Here is a 14518-nt window from a genome sequence, read left to right on the forward strand (position 1 = left end):
CCCTTGCTGCCCTTCACGTTTGTCTGTCCAGCTCCGTTCTTCTATCTGCCTTGGCTACTCTGTGACACCAGCGCCTAACAAGAACAACAACTCTACGATGAAGAGCAAGCCTCAGTCTCGTCTGCTCTTTCCCTTCTTCGTGTATAATGACCTTGATGTTATCCCACAGCCCATCAGGTCTTCTGTGATTCGTGTTTAACGTGTTAAATCTGCTCTGGAAATTCAAGTGGGATATACTCAAGGCTGTACTTTGGTGCTCACATCCTGTTTGAATTTTCTCCAACTTTAGCCTGAACTTACATAGGAGCAATTGATGGTCTGTTCCACGGTCAGCCCCTGGCCAGATATTAGCTGCTGATATTGAGCTTCTCTACCATCTCTTCCCACAGACTTTGACTATTTGTTTTCTGTGAAGTCTACCTGGAGAATTCCATGTGTGTAACAACCTTTTGTGTTGTTGGAACAAGGTGTTTATTTGGAATAAAGAAGTCTTTGGGGTGGGGGGGGCATGCTCAATTCACTTTATGACTTTTTGTATAAAATTGACTATGTGGTAGCCACCGCTGGAGCCTGGACCCTCTGCAGGGAGACCCTGGATGCTCAGTGAAGTCCTGGTAGGGAGACTTGGTGAACACTGTCTCTTACCAGAGGTCAGGGGTCAGATAGCTGTAGGTCTTGGAGATGGCATTAAAGGTGGGTTTGGCAAAGTTGCCCAAGGTGGCTGTGCAGCCCCTAACCGACGTGTAGCAGTCATCAATCCCTGCCCTCATCAACAGTTTCTTGGGCACAGGAGCTGAGACATGCCAGTGCCCCCGGGGGCAGGGATGAGTCGCACCAGCACAGACCCACAGCAGCCGGTCACCTTGCAGGGGACCGTGCAGGGCTTGCCGATCTTGTTGCCCCAGTAGCGGAGCCACACGGGGACAATGGACAGCTTGGCCAGGATGATGGCCCCTCGGATGGCGGTGGCGACTTCCTTGGAGCACTTGACACCCAGGCCAACGTGGCCGTTGTAGTTCCCGATGGCAACAAAGGCTTTGAACCTGGTCTGCTGGCCGGCTGGGTCTGCTTCTGCACAGGCATGATCTTCAGGACCTCGTCCTTGAGGGCCATCCCCAGGGGGAAGTCAATGATCTCAGACCTCTTGATGAGCAGGGAGAACAGAGAGATCTCCTCCAGGGATTTGATCCTCATGTCCTTGACCAGCCGGCCCAGCCTGGTGACAGGGAGCCACTCCTTGTCTTCAGCTTTGGCCCCGCGAACTCCGCGGCCTTGTCAACGGCCGCCGGCCACGGCCGCAACCAAGTCCTCGTCTTCGCAAGCCACTGCGGAAGCCTCCGCGGAAGCCGCCCCAGCTCCAGCTCGCGGGCCTAGGGTCCGCTGCACCGGCGTCATCCGCCATTGGGTGTTTTCTCAGAGAAGAAGCGCAATGAAGAACTCTTAGGGCTTTCGAAGTTCTGTCCTGTGACCTCCAGCTTCCTTTCTGTCACCAAGACCGTTTTTTTTTTTCAACTAGAGCTCCTTCCTCTTCGTTTCCAACTGTTTCATTCCAATTGTCAATAATTATCCAGGTATCCTGATTGCACATTTGATAATTTCAGACTGAAGACATTGGTAGAATTCTAAAACTTCAGCATCACTAGCTATAGGGATAGATGTATAAATTTGAGTAATAGCCATGTTGATTGGATGTCCTTGTGCTCAGACGTTAACCTATCACAGATAGCAATATACTCCAAAAAAGAGCTTCAAGTGTCCTTTTTGACAATGACTGTGATGTCATTCCTTTTGATGTGGCATTCCAGGCACACTAAACCATATGATTTATGCTGCAAAAATGACCAATACCAGTTCATTGCAGCTCACTAGCACCTACAATTTCTGTCTTTGTGTGTTCCATTTCATTTTTAATGACCTCCAGTTTTCCGAGATTCATAGTATACATTTTAAGTTCCAATTATTAATTGATGCTTGTTGCGGTCTCATCTCATTTTGAGTCATGTCCCATCAGCAAACAAAGGTTCCACGGGCTTTACTGCACACACTTTACCTGCATCTTATGGTCACCTCTACTTTGAGGAGGCAGCTCTTCCTCAGCTATATTTTGAGTGCCTTCTGAACTGAGGGGCCCCTCTTCTGGCACTGGCACTGACAATGTTCCCCTTCTATTCGTTAGGTGTCCAGGAACTGACAGTGTTCCCCTGTTATCCACGGGGGGGTTCGTTCAGTGGCTAATTCCGGAGAAGTCGAGCACCTATTCCTTCCTCAGAGTCTGCTGTTAGTCTGGAAGATCTGCTGACACCTGTTCCCTTTGAGTGTATCCCAGCTGCTGACATTTGAATTACCTGCGACAGGGTTTTCAGCAACACACAAGCCACCGCAGTACAACAAACTTACAGACACGTGGTGAAACACTCCTAGCAATGGGAGAACAAACTGGATCTTTCTTAGGAGGACAGAAAGCATCTACAAATGCCTCAGTAGGAGAATTCTCACCTTCTGTGCAAGAGACCTCAGTTATATTCCAGACCACCACATCTCACGTACAGTCCCCGTTCATCTATCATTAGAGACTTGAGTGCTTTATAATGCTGGGTAGGTTTCAGCAGGGCTTCCAGACTACGATGCACTAGGAATAAAGGCCTGGCTTGGCTCATGGGGTTTCTGTGGGTCCGAGGCCAATCAGTGGTAGCTGACAGCAATGGCAAGCATCATACCGATGGCTTTGCCTGTGTGGTCTGGAACAAGACCCGAGTCCCCGCTGGGCAGGTTAGAGCGACAAAGAAATGAAAGGTGTAAAGCTTCGAAAGGAAGAGGCAAACAGTCATTGTTTGCAGAGGATGCGATCAACTGTGTAGAAAATCAGAAAGAGACCAGAGAGAAAGAAATCGAATTCATAAGAAAATCCCGTACGTTTGATGGATACAAAATCAATACATATGCTGAACTACATTTCCGTGCACTCGTCAAATAAAAACGATTCCATTTACAGCAGGTGGGGCGGGGGGGGGGGGGTATCAAATACCTCGCAATAAACCTAATGAAAGTTTCAAACGCCCTCTCTGGAGAAAATTCATACACTCCACCTGTTTAATGCAGATGTCGACATGTTGTCATTCTCAGTGCATATGCCCTTTATTCCCCTTTCAGACACCTCAGGCGTTTGTATTTCCAACTGAGAGGGGGAAAAGAAAAGGAAAAAGCAGTCAGTCTGCCAGCATCGTTTCTGTTTATTGAGTCGCATTGACTGGGAGCTTTAAAATAAAGCTCCACGTGGCATGGTGCCCTTGAGTTCTCCCAAGACTATCTGTGACCTTCATGACCCTACTCACCACAGCCAAGGGACGGGCATTAAGACTACCAATTGCCTCCCAGCAAGTTGAGGCTACACGAAGCGACACACCTTGCCAAGGGTCGGTAACATTTGTAGGCGGGATCTGAACCCAGGTCTGCCTTGTTCCAAAGCCGTGCCGTTTCCACCATCCTCTGTAGCTCTTGAGCTAGGGTGCGTGCATAAATTAGTTCCACTTCAATTATATTAGCTGGAGGCTGGGCGGCAGTGGTGATTCTGAGATGACAGAATTCTCACCTACCACGACCTGGGTTTGATTCCTGGTCAGTGTAACCCCACACACAGCCACCACTCATCTGTCAGTGGAGGGCGAGGTGTTGCTGTGATCTGAACAGGCTTCAGCAGCATTTCCAGACGAAGAACAAGGAGGAGGAAAGGCCTGGTGATCTACTTCCAAACCTGTGGACACTCTATGAATCACTCAATCAGGCCTGTGACCAAGTAGGGCCAGGCAGCATTTCTCCTGTTTCGGGGTGGGGCACGTGTTGCGTCAGGGTGCATGAAAGCACAGCTGGCAATAATAAGGAGTGCCGATGCAGCGATGAGCAGGGTGCAACTCGCCCTCCTGGTGTCCAGAGTCCACTAAAGCAGACATGACTAAACGATTACCAAGTGGTGCATGGAGGTTCAGAGCAGGGGAGTAGGAAGGCTTCCTGGGAGAAGGGGCCTTGGATTCCAAACCAGAAGAGCATGAGTGATCCTGGTAGAGAATCGGGGAGCAGGTAAGGTGGAAAATGAAGATGCTGCAGGCTGTGGGAAGAGCACGTGCAGAGGCTTGGAGGAGCGAGTGGCCTGTGCACGCAGCGGAAGGGAGCTTGGTGCGGCCTAAGCCCAGCCCGGGATGCAATGAAGCATGATGGGCCATGGCCAACTCACACAACCGACCAACGCATCTGGGCTTCAACCTCCAGAATGGAAGGAAATAGATGCCTGTCCTTCACAGTCCGTTGTGAAGGGGGGCCCTAGAAAATGGAGATGTGAGTGGGTCAATCACAAAAAGACAAATATTGTACAACTTCATCTATATAAATGACAAGTCAGGGCAACCATACGCACAAGGGAGTTTAGTAGCGGATACCGGGGCGCAGGAGGGAGAGGGGAACAGGGACTCACAGCAGTGACTATATGGTGCAGTTGGTGGGTAAGGCTGCTCCACCACTCCCTGTCAGTGCTGCCAGTGAGTTTCACACCTATAAAAAGTTAGATGAGCAAAAGATGTGTCTCAGTTGAGGCTGCTTATTACAACCAAAAGCTCCTGGGATTTGGTTCCTTGGTTTGGAGGCTTACAGACATAGCAGTTAATTGGCCTAATAGCATGTTTAGTGCCTCCGTTCTATCTTCTAGTGCAAAGTCAGCTCTCTAAGGCACCACAGTTAGTCTCCATTCACCTGCGGCAACAAAGAAAGGAGATTCAACAATAGGAGGAAGATGTGGAATCTGTGGTCAATGTCCTCCCAGAGACCGGAAGAATTAGATGGTGCCCTGCTTCCATTTTGATCAAAGATCTCATCGAAAAATTGTGACCAAAAGGGAGAAAAGGTAGATAGAACATCAAATTCTCACAGAATCTAGACATCCTGAAGCCATAGAAGGTGGATGAACCCCTGAAACTGTTGCCCTGGGATTTTCATTGATATTTAAGCCAAAACTACCCCGGAAGTCTTCTTAAAACCAAACAATAATTTGGCTTCACTAGTAAGGAATGCCGGCCTTGAGCAGGGTGCTCCTTGAAGAACTCTCCCTATGGGATCAAATTGACAGCAGCAAAGGGAAAGACGAGATGGAAACCTTAGAGAGCAGTGAGTTTCTGTTCATGGAGAAGAAACAACTCAGAAAGGAGGGGAAAAGGTGAGACAACTGGAAGTACGTAGTCAGTGTCACTAACTGGTGCATGGAGAGATTGCTGGATGGATGCAGCTTTTTAGGTTTCGCTGTGTCTGTTCTCAACAACAACAAAATGAATTAACTTATATTAAAAACAAGTGAAATGAAAGGTTTTGCTTTTTCAGCCCTACACAGCACAGTTCTATTCTGACACGCATGGGGTTTCCATGAGTTGGTGTCAACTTGACAGCCGAGTTTATTTACTCCCATGGGGAGGAGAAGATGGAGTCTAGAGGGCCTGAGCCCTGGTCTCCCCACCTTTGTGCGCTGAGAAGGGGGAGGAGATGTGTGGCTCTGTGTCCTGCTGGTGTCCAGATTGCTGTTCAGCTCATCCAATGGCTCCTGGGACAGGTGGGGGGCATGAGGTCCGGAAAGAGGGATCCAGCACAGGCCAAACCTGCTGAATTGGGCTTTACCAGGAGCTCCCTGTGCCCTTGAACCTCAGTGCTTACAGTGCAGGGCGGGAGTGCAGAGGAGGCGAGGGGAGGAGGGGCTTCCTTAGAAGGGAGGAGTAAGCGCAGGGAGAGCAAAGGGAAGACGGCGTCTTCTAGGTGCACAGAGAGCACAGCACACAAGTCTGTCGTGGAATATTTTTAGATTTCGAAAAGCTCACCGAGTTTGTGTGTTTGTTTTAAGCTTGATTTTTTTAAGTCTTCTGTTTCTAAATCTGGCCTTCTTCAGGGTTCAGGTACGCCATGCCCCTTACCCTTACCCTCTTCTCCATTCTCATCTGCCGATGTGTAGGCCCTGGCTCCCTCTGGTCAGGTCCACACAGGAACCTGGCTGGGACAGGTGGGGCCAGGCCCTCCCTAAACTTTGTCCTCTGGCTCCCGGGGACTTGAAGAACTTGAGTAGAACAGGACAAAGGAGAGTGATCTAACCACTTCTGGACTGTGGCCTTGGGAAAGTGATGTCATCTCCACAGGCCTCAACGGTCTCATCTGTAAAATGGGACAGCAGCATCCCAGGGTTGTGGGGGGTTAGGGAGACTGAGGGAGGCAAAGCAGAGCACCTGTACCCATAGTGCCTCCCTACGAAGCAGCGGTTCTCAACCTGGGGGTCGCGACCCCTGTGGGGCTTAAACAACCCTTTCACAGGGGACACAATTCATCACAGTAGCACAGTGACAGTGATGATGTGGCAACGAAAATCAGTTTATGGTTGGGAGTCACCTGAGGACCCCTGCTGTAAAGAGTACAGGGACAGTTGTTTGTGATATTGGGGCTGTAAGTGAGAAAAAAAACATAACTGGAACCAACTTAACCCCAAAGGGGATGGCTAGATTGCTGTTTATGGAGCAGGAGGAGCTCCAGCTTCAAAGTTGGCTTGTTCCAGGGGTCCATGTGCTAGCACCGCATCTGTCTGCACCCCCAACCTCTCGGGCTGGCTGCACCCTCAGACTGAAGCCCTGCTCACAGCAACGAGATGACAACAGCACCAGCTCCAGGGATGGCATCCCTCCTGGTGGCTCTGCACCCGTCCCATCACCGGTTTCTGTCGAGCTGATTCTGACTCGTGGCACCTCCGTGTATGTGAGGGTTGAGCGGGGCTGTGGCCTTTCAAGGCTGGGTCACCAGGCCTTTCTTCTGAGGGCCCTCAGGGTGGGTTGGACCGGTCAGGCTTTGGTTAGGAGCCATGCACTTTACAATGAGCATTAGCTGTGACTGTTGGTCAGTTGGTGGCCAAGTCCTAGCACAGGGAAAGGGACAAAAGTTCCCTTAGGAGGAGAAGGGACTTTGAGCAACGGAGACCCCGCCTTTCCAGCCACACTCAGAGAGACACAGAAACACCTGCCACAGTATTCCCCCCTGATTCTGGGTTCCCACGTCCAAGTAACCCTTGCTCCAGCCCCTGCAGCCCGGAGCCAGCACCTACAGGGAGAACAAGGAGCCCTATGGAGGGGGTGGGGGAACACACTGACTCTCCCAGCCCTGGAGCTATTCCAGCCTGCAGTTAGCTCCGCAGTGCCTGGGTCTGGGAGCCTCGAGCCAACATCTGTACCCCAGCATCTGCTGAGCCGACATCTGGACCCTGGCCACGGAGAGCTCCGCGGCACGTTGTAGCCTTTTCCTTTTACCAGAGCAGCGTGTCTGTGCCACCGTGTGGGAAGAACCATGTGCCCAGGCGTCAGGGCCATCAGAAAGAACCCCCAGTGCTGCAGGTGCCACGATGGCCCGCCGTCCCCTCCGCGAAGTCACCCAGGCTCCCTGTGTGTTCTCAGCACCCTGCCCTCCCATTCCTTGCACAAGCACCGAGCAGAGAGGTTTTCTCTTTTTCCTTTTCTTATTTTTTCTCCCTCTTTCTTTATCATTTGCCCTCTCCTCCTCTGGCTGCTTGTCACCTCTAAGGACAAGGAGAGTCTCCCGCAGACTGGCCCCGACTTCTATCAAAGGGACTTCATTGCTTGATCTCAATGGCCCTCCGGTGGGAGTTGGCTAAGGAGACTCGGAAGAAGGAGCGCTGGCCACAGTCAGCATCCCCTGCTTTTTGGAAACAGGAATTGTTCCCGGGAGTGGGTTTCTTCCTCAGCTTTACTGCAGGAGATATCTGTGGTGTAGCCATCATTCCCAGGGAAGGAAGGAGCCTCGCTGAGGGGAGAGGAGAGCCTGCCCTCCCCCCAACCCACCCCCTCCCCCCCTCCCCCCCCTCCCCGTCAGGGCGATGAGATGCTCTGAGCCCCAGGGGGGGAGGAAGGCACTTCCCAAGTGGTTCCTGACTGCCTGAGTTTTCTGACCCTCCCTCCCCAGCCCCAGCATGCTGCCTCACAGAAGGTGTTCCTGCCTATCCCAGATGAGGATCCCTGTGTGACCCAGGCGGAGGACACTTCATGGGAGCAGCAGGAAATGAGGCCAAGGTTAACTCAGGACATCGAATGTCATGTCTAAGAGCTGGGTATTATCCTGCAGGGTATTGAAAGTCAAGGGAAGCTTAACAGTTGTTTGTCTGCATCTGGCATTGCAGGGGCTGGTGTGGGGTGGGGTGGCACAGTGTGGAGATCCTGGCAGCAGGTGTCATGACTGGGTTTGCCTTTAGGGCTGGGTTTTGGAGAGAGAGAGGAGGCAGGGGACCAGGTGAGAAGCTGTCACAGTTGACCTAGACCCGCTGGTATCAGGGCTGAAGAGAAGGAGGCCTAGCTTACCACGAGGCCGCAGGTGGCATGTTGGGAGGTGGTGTCTTGGCATGAAGAGGGGATGGGGAGAGAACTGACTCATTCATTAGTGGTCTTTGAGTGCCTGCTGTGAGCCGGGCATTTCGCACTGCCCCTCCTGGAGCTGCCCTGTCTGCATGGGTGGCCACTTGGGCATCTCCAGTGAGGAGCTGTCTCAGTTAGGTTGATGATGGAGCCAAGGTCACTCCCACGCAGTGGCAAGGTCCCCACCCAAGCCCGGCATGATCCGAGGGGGCGTCTGAAGCAGACTCAAAGACTTTGTCAACGTGGGTGGGTTTAGAGAAAGAGGAGAGATGTAATTCCCAGGCCTAGTGCTCCTTGTCCAAAGACACTCTCCTCACCGCCCCCACCCACCCCATTTTTGACCTCTGGATGGAGCACTGGGACTTGAAATCCAGTGGCCCAGACTGAGCCGCAGGCCTTCCCTCAATTCACCTAACCGCCATTGAGCCGATGCTGACCCACAGTGACCCTGTAAAACAGGGTAGAACTGCCCGTGTGTGTCTCTGAGACTGAAACTTTGCAGGAGTAGAAAGCCCTGTCTTTCTCCTACAGAGCGGCTGGTGGTTTCGAACTGCGGACCTTGCTGTTAGCAGCCTAACACGTAACCACCACCCCTCCAGGGTGCCTCCTCAGACCCATAGCAACCCTAAAGGCCAAGCAGACTTGCTGCATATGGTTTCAGAGGCTGTCAATCTGTACAGAAGCAGACTGCCTCCTTTTTCTTCCCCAGAGTCGCTGGTGGGTTTGAACTCCCAGCCTTGGGTTAGCAGCCCAATGCTTAACCAGCGGCACCACCACCAGCATGCCTTCCTTCCTAGCTGGTTGTCTTCAAATCCCCTCACTTCTCGGAGCTTCAGCCTCCTTCTTGTAAAACGCAGGTGGCCGTGGCCTCTTCAATAAGCTGGGATTTTATGAAACCTGGGGGTTCAGGGTGTGAGACCTTGATAAACATTTGTCACCTGATGGGCAAGTTAAGAGCTGGGTCTGAATTCTGGCCAGGACCTCAATGGGCTGTGCCATCTTCAGCGAGGTCTGCACTCTCACGCCTGGTCCTGTCTGTGAACCCCACAGAGGACACAGCCATGCGCTCCGTCGGATCCAAACTCTGCAAAGCAGGCTCCAGGAAGATGGAAAGCCCAGGGGTGGGGAGGCGGGGAGGTGGAGACATGCACAAAAGTGGCTGGAGGTGCTATCAGGAAGGAGCCAGGTGCCTCTGTAAATGCCATAGAGGCAGGCCCTGGCGGCTGCACCTCCAACTCCAGGCTAACAGGACCTGCTAATTAAGCATTAAACTTCAGGAAATGTGAGTCCTGGCAGAGGTTTTAATTAACACTCATCCGAAGGTAGAGGGAAGGTGGGTGTCTGTGCCCTGCGGGTGAGCAGGTGGGGTGGCCCACCCAGGAGGTGCTGGTCCCACCAGAGGAGAGTGAGAAGAAGGAAGAGTGAGGTGGGAGCAGGGCTCCTGTCAGAACACGTGCTAATTTGTGCTGCGTCCTCTCCTGGAGTCAGGCGCCTCCGCACGTGGCTGATTTCAGGCCCGCGGCAGCTGGTGGGACTGAGTGGGGCTTGCTATTGTCCCCTGGGACAGATGAGGAGGCTGAGGCTCAGAGGCTGAGTGACTGCCCTCAGATCCTGCCACTGAAGAAGGGATCAGGTGGTAGAAGCCAAGGGGACCCCCAACCCAGCCTGAGCGGGCACCAGAAGATCCCTGAGGTGATGCTGCCTGAGCTGGGGCCCCTGGGTGATCAGGGGTTAAGCTCATCTAGAGGAGGATGAGGAAGAGTGCAGAAGGAAGAGGAAGAAGTGGCCGCTGGTTCAAAGACCCAGAGGCCAGAGGGGTAGGCTGGTTCAGGAAACCCCACACCGAGCTGCTCTGTGTGGAGGACTAGCTTTGGGGCGGGGCGGGGGGGGGGGGCGGAGGCAAAGAGGGAGGAAGCTACGGCCTCCAGGAGGGATGGCCATATGAGCTAGGGGCAGGGATTCTGAAGCCAAATGCCTACTCTGCCACTCAGCCTCTGGGGGGCCCAGATCACTGGAAGCATTTTTTCCCCAACTGTAAATGGTATCTTCAATCCCCAGGGTTGATATTTCAGAAACACCACAAGGGGATGACTTTAATGAACAGAAATGCATTTTCTCTCCGTTTAGGAGGCTGGGCGTCTGGCTCCAGCAGTAGGCCTCCTTCCTCTCTGTGGGCGCTGCCTCTGCTCCACATGTCTCCCAGCTCCCTGGGCTATCTCCCTTTCCTCTGGTGTTGGCTTCATTGCTTAAACTGCTCTTTTATAGCTTATTTTTTTTTTTTACTTAAGACACACCTTCTCCATAGAGTGCCTCATTAGCATAACAAAGGATCCCATTCCCAAATGGGATTTTAACCACTGGTGTACCCCTGTCTACTGTCATCAAGTGGACTGACTCTCAGAGGGGCCCTAGATACTACAGAAGCAGGAGCACGGTCTCATCTTCCTCCCAAGGAGCGGCTGGTGAGCTTGAACCACCAATCTGTGGTCAGCAGTCCAACACTGTCCAACAGCACCCCGGGGCTCCTTATCCACAGGTATAAGGATTAGGATTTCTGCACATATTTTAGGGGGGGCACAGTTCAATCCATAACATTGGGGTGGTAGCTCCTCCCTCCCACAGCGACCTGATTGCTGATACAGGATACTCTGACCCACCAGACTCTCCGTGGCCAGGATGTGGCAGACTGTGTTAGTCTGGTTTGACTAGAGACACAAATTCATAGACGCTCATATGCAGTTCCCCCACGCCTCTTCCAGAGACACAGCGTGGGCTGGCAAAGGCTGACTCAACCCCCTCCCACCCCTACCTGGCTTCCAGAAACCACGCTAAAAGGATTACATGTGACTCTCCCCCCACTGAGCCACCTGTTTTGATTTCTGTCTTGTACTGTGGTGGCTTATGTGTTATGTGATGCTGGAAGCTGGTCAGGGCACTCCAAGAGAACACGTTTCTGTGGAGCTTCCAGAGGTTTTCAGCAGCTACTTCCCCTTGGAGGAAGTACAGTCAGAGTTCTCCTTAGAGACAAGGATGGTCAGACTTCAGCTCACATACTTTGGCCATGTTATCATGTTATGAGGAGAGACCGGCCCCGGGAGAAGGACTTGTTTGGTAAAGCAGAGGGGCAGCGATAAAGAGGAAGACCCTCGAGAGAGGGATTGACACCGTGGCTGCAGCAATGGGCTCAAGCGCAGGAACAACGGTGAGAATGGAGCAGAACCAGGCAGTGTTTCGTTCTGTTGTGCATACGGTCGCTACAGGTCGGACCCAATTCGATGGCGCCTAACAACAACAATAACAACTGTCTGGGGAGAAAGTGTTAGGTAGCTAGAGACAGGAACCAGGGTGTCCTCTGGGCAGGCACCAATTCAGGACCTTGAGCCAGGGAGATGGACATCTGGCTGGGCCCAAACTAGGCCAGGTGAGTTTAATTCAGCCAATGGAGGTCAACCAGTACTGTCGACCACACCTTCCAGCTGAAGGCCCTAAAGGCTGGAACTGGAAACCACTGCTTCTGCTCAAGGTATTTCCCATCCGAGAAGCCTAACAGATTGTGGTACCGTGAGTCAGATGGGAAATACCTCGGTTCTTGGCTTCACGTGAGAAAGAATGCATGCGGAAGTCTGGTTTGTGATTCAAGTGGGTTTTTTATAAAGGACAGAAGTTATTTCAGGTTTTGCAGTCACGGAACCCAGGCAACCTCATGGGACTGCACACCCACGCGTGGTGGCCTGAGGCCAGAGAGAGAGACCACAGCACAGCCAAGCAGAAAGTGGAGCAAGTCCTGACCTGGCCCAGCCCCTCCCGGTCAGCAGAGAAACTCTCAAGGGAATGGACTCCCTCACTTTGTGGATAAAGAGGCAGACCCTTCCCCCAGCTCAGGGCCTTGTGGGAGTTCAGGCCCCCCTCCCCAGTGGTGAACCGGCTACGGGGCCAAGAGCGACCACAGAGAAGTACGGAGGGACAGTGGGCTGCCCCCAGGTGGGCTGCTCAGAGCACCTTCTAGGGTTCGCCCTTTAATCAATAGGAGGGATTCTGGAGCTCCAGTGTAGACAGGACTGTAGCATAGAGGCACTAGCTCTACCCTGGCCTTCTCCTTCTGCCTAAGATGACCAGACGTCCAGCTTTTGGCGGGACGTACCGATTTTTAACAATTTTTCCCGCATCCCGCGGCGTTTTTAAAAAGTCCCGATTTTTGGAAAGAATGCATGTCAAGCTAGGGTATACGGTTGTACTTCCTCCAAGGGGAAGTAGCTGCCATGTGGCTATTTCGCCAGGATACGAGTTTTATCAATGGTGTCCTGCTGGTGTCCCTCTTTACCAAAGTTAAAATCTGGCCTTGGTGGCCCTCACAGGTGTTGGGGTGCTAACTGTAAGGTCGGTTTTCAGACCCGCCAGCTGTTCTTCGGAAGCAAGATGAGGCCGTCTGTTCCAGGGAGGATTTACAGTCTCAGAAATCCTACGAATATAAGGTCACTTCAAGTGAGAATCATCCTGAGCGCAGAGGCTGAGAGGTTAGAAACCCCGCGTGAAACCGCACAGCGGCGAGAGGTGGAGCTGGGGCTCCAGCCAGCCAATCTGATTGCAGGGCGTGGCCTCCTTGCCCTCTCCCTCCCTCTCCGCTTCTAGCTATTGGCTGCCTTTCCGCTCCGCCCTCTGAAGGCCGCGCCTTCCCTCCAGGTCCCGCCCACCCCCGGCTGCCATGCAGAACAGGCCTAATGAAACCCTGCTCCTATTGGGGCGGTTGGGGGCGCGTGGGGGGCGCTGTCCAACCAGCAAGTCAGCCCACCTCGCCGTCTGGCTGTCCGCCTGGTGAAGGTTTCCCGCGGTATTTTGCTTGCTCCGGCCTCTGCCCCGCTGGAGGGGTGCCACGGAGGCTGGACAGGTGGAGGCTGGCCACTCCAGGAGTGGCAGGGGGATTGTTGCCAGGCGCCATCGCTACACCATCCGTCTCCCCCGGCCCTCCAAAGCCACGGTTTGGACCAGGAGAGCTTTGTCACCCATTTGATACATTGAGCACTTGGAGGAGGAGGGCAGGGAGTGGGACCTCGAAGAGAGGGTGGGGGAGGGTGGCAGATGGAGGCTCCACTTCAGCAGCCAAGTCTGCCCAGTGGTGACCCACGTTGTCCAATCGTGGCCTCCCCATCCCTGGAAGTGTTTGAGTGACTCCACGCAGGCAGAGAGTGCTTCCTGCATGGCAGGGGGAGTTGGAGTAAGGGCCTTTCCTGTGCTCATCTCCTGATGCTGGGACTTCTTCAAACCTAGGAGTCTCTGAGGAAGCGGATGTGGCTCCAGCTGCTTTGTAGGGATCCTACACTCTCAGATCCTTCGGACCCAGGAGGCCCCGCAAGCATCTGTGACCGGATAATTCCGGGATTCGGAGGAAAGACAAGCTGCTCAGATCCTGCAAATCAGAGATTGTCCGAAAGCACCCTTGCGTCTCTGAGAGACGTCCCATGCCCATTCCCGGGCACCGCGAGTGGGTCTGAGAGACTGGAAAGCCCTCCAAGGGCCTGAGGGAGGCGAAGGATCCAGGACCCTGAGTACCTTACTATCCAGGGTTCCAGAAGAAGGAGACCCAGCTGCTTAGCTCCAGGGTCCTACCAGCACTAAAACTTGGGGCCTGGGAACACCCCAGTCCGTCCTCCCTTCGCCCATGTTCAGCTGGCTCACCCTAACCTCTTCTTTCAAAGTCCCAGGGCTTGTAGGATGAACATTCCCAAAGCCGGGCTCCCTGCCCCCAAGCACCTGCCACCATCCCCACCCTGCCTTGTGGGGGAAGCACGAGGCCAGTGGCATCTCTAGTCCCAGGAGGGACCCACAATGTTGGGGAGGTTCACTGCTCCACGATCCACCATCGAGTGGTGGAGGTAGGATAGGAAGGAGGCCCTTGATGAATGGGAGCTCAGGCAGAGCCTGCAAAGACACAGGCTCAGGCTCTCTGCCTTTGGTGCCTTCCTTCCTTGGGGACCTCCTAGTTTCTGACTGCTGGCTGCCTCAGGCGTCCACCCCACCACCCACCCTCCCACCCACCCGACGATCCCTGGCCGACTGACTCAGCGTGAGCCCACATCTGCTCTGTGTCTGGC

The 14518-nt window shown here is 53.4% G+C and overlaps 1 pseudogene; it reads right to left on the reverse strand.

Annotated features, from left to right (window-relative positions):
* Positions 1-546: 546 nt before the first annotated feature.
* On the reverse strand, positions 547-1402 carry LOC142434124 (small ribosomal subunit protein uS5 pseudogene; annotated as a pseudogene).
* Between the last annotated feature and the right edge of the window lie 13116 nt (positions 1403-14518).

This window comes from Tenrec ecaudatus, chromosome 1 (genome assembly GCF_050624435.1).
Source record: "Tenrec ecaudatus isolate mTenEca1 chromosome 1, mTenEca1.hap1, whole genome shotgun sequence".
NCBI classification, from domain to species: Eukaryota; Metazoa; Chordata; class Mammalia; order Afrosoricida; family Tenrecidae; genus Tenrec; species Tenrec ecaudatus.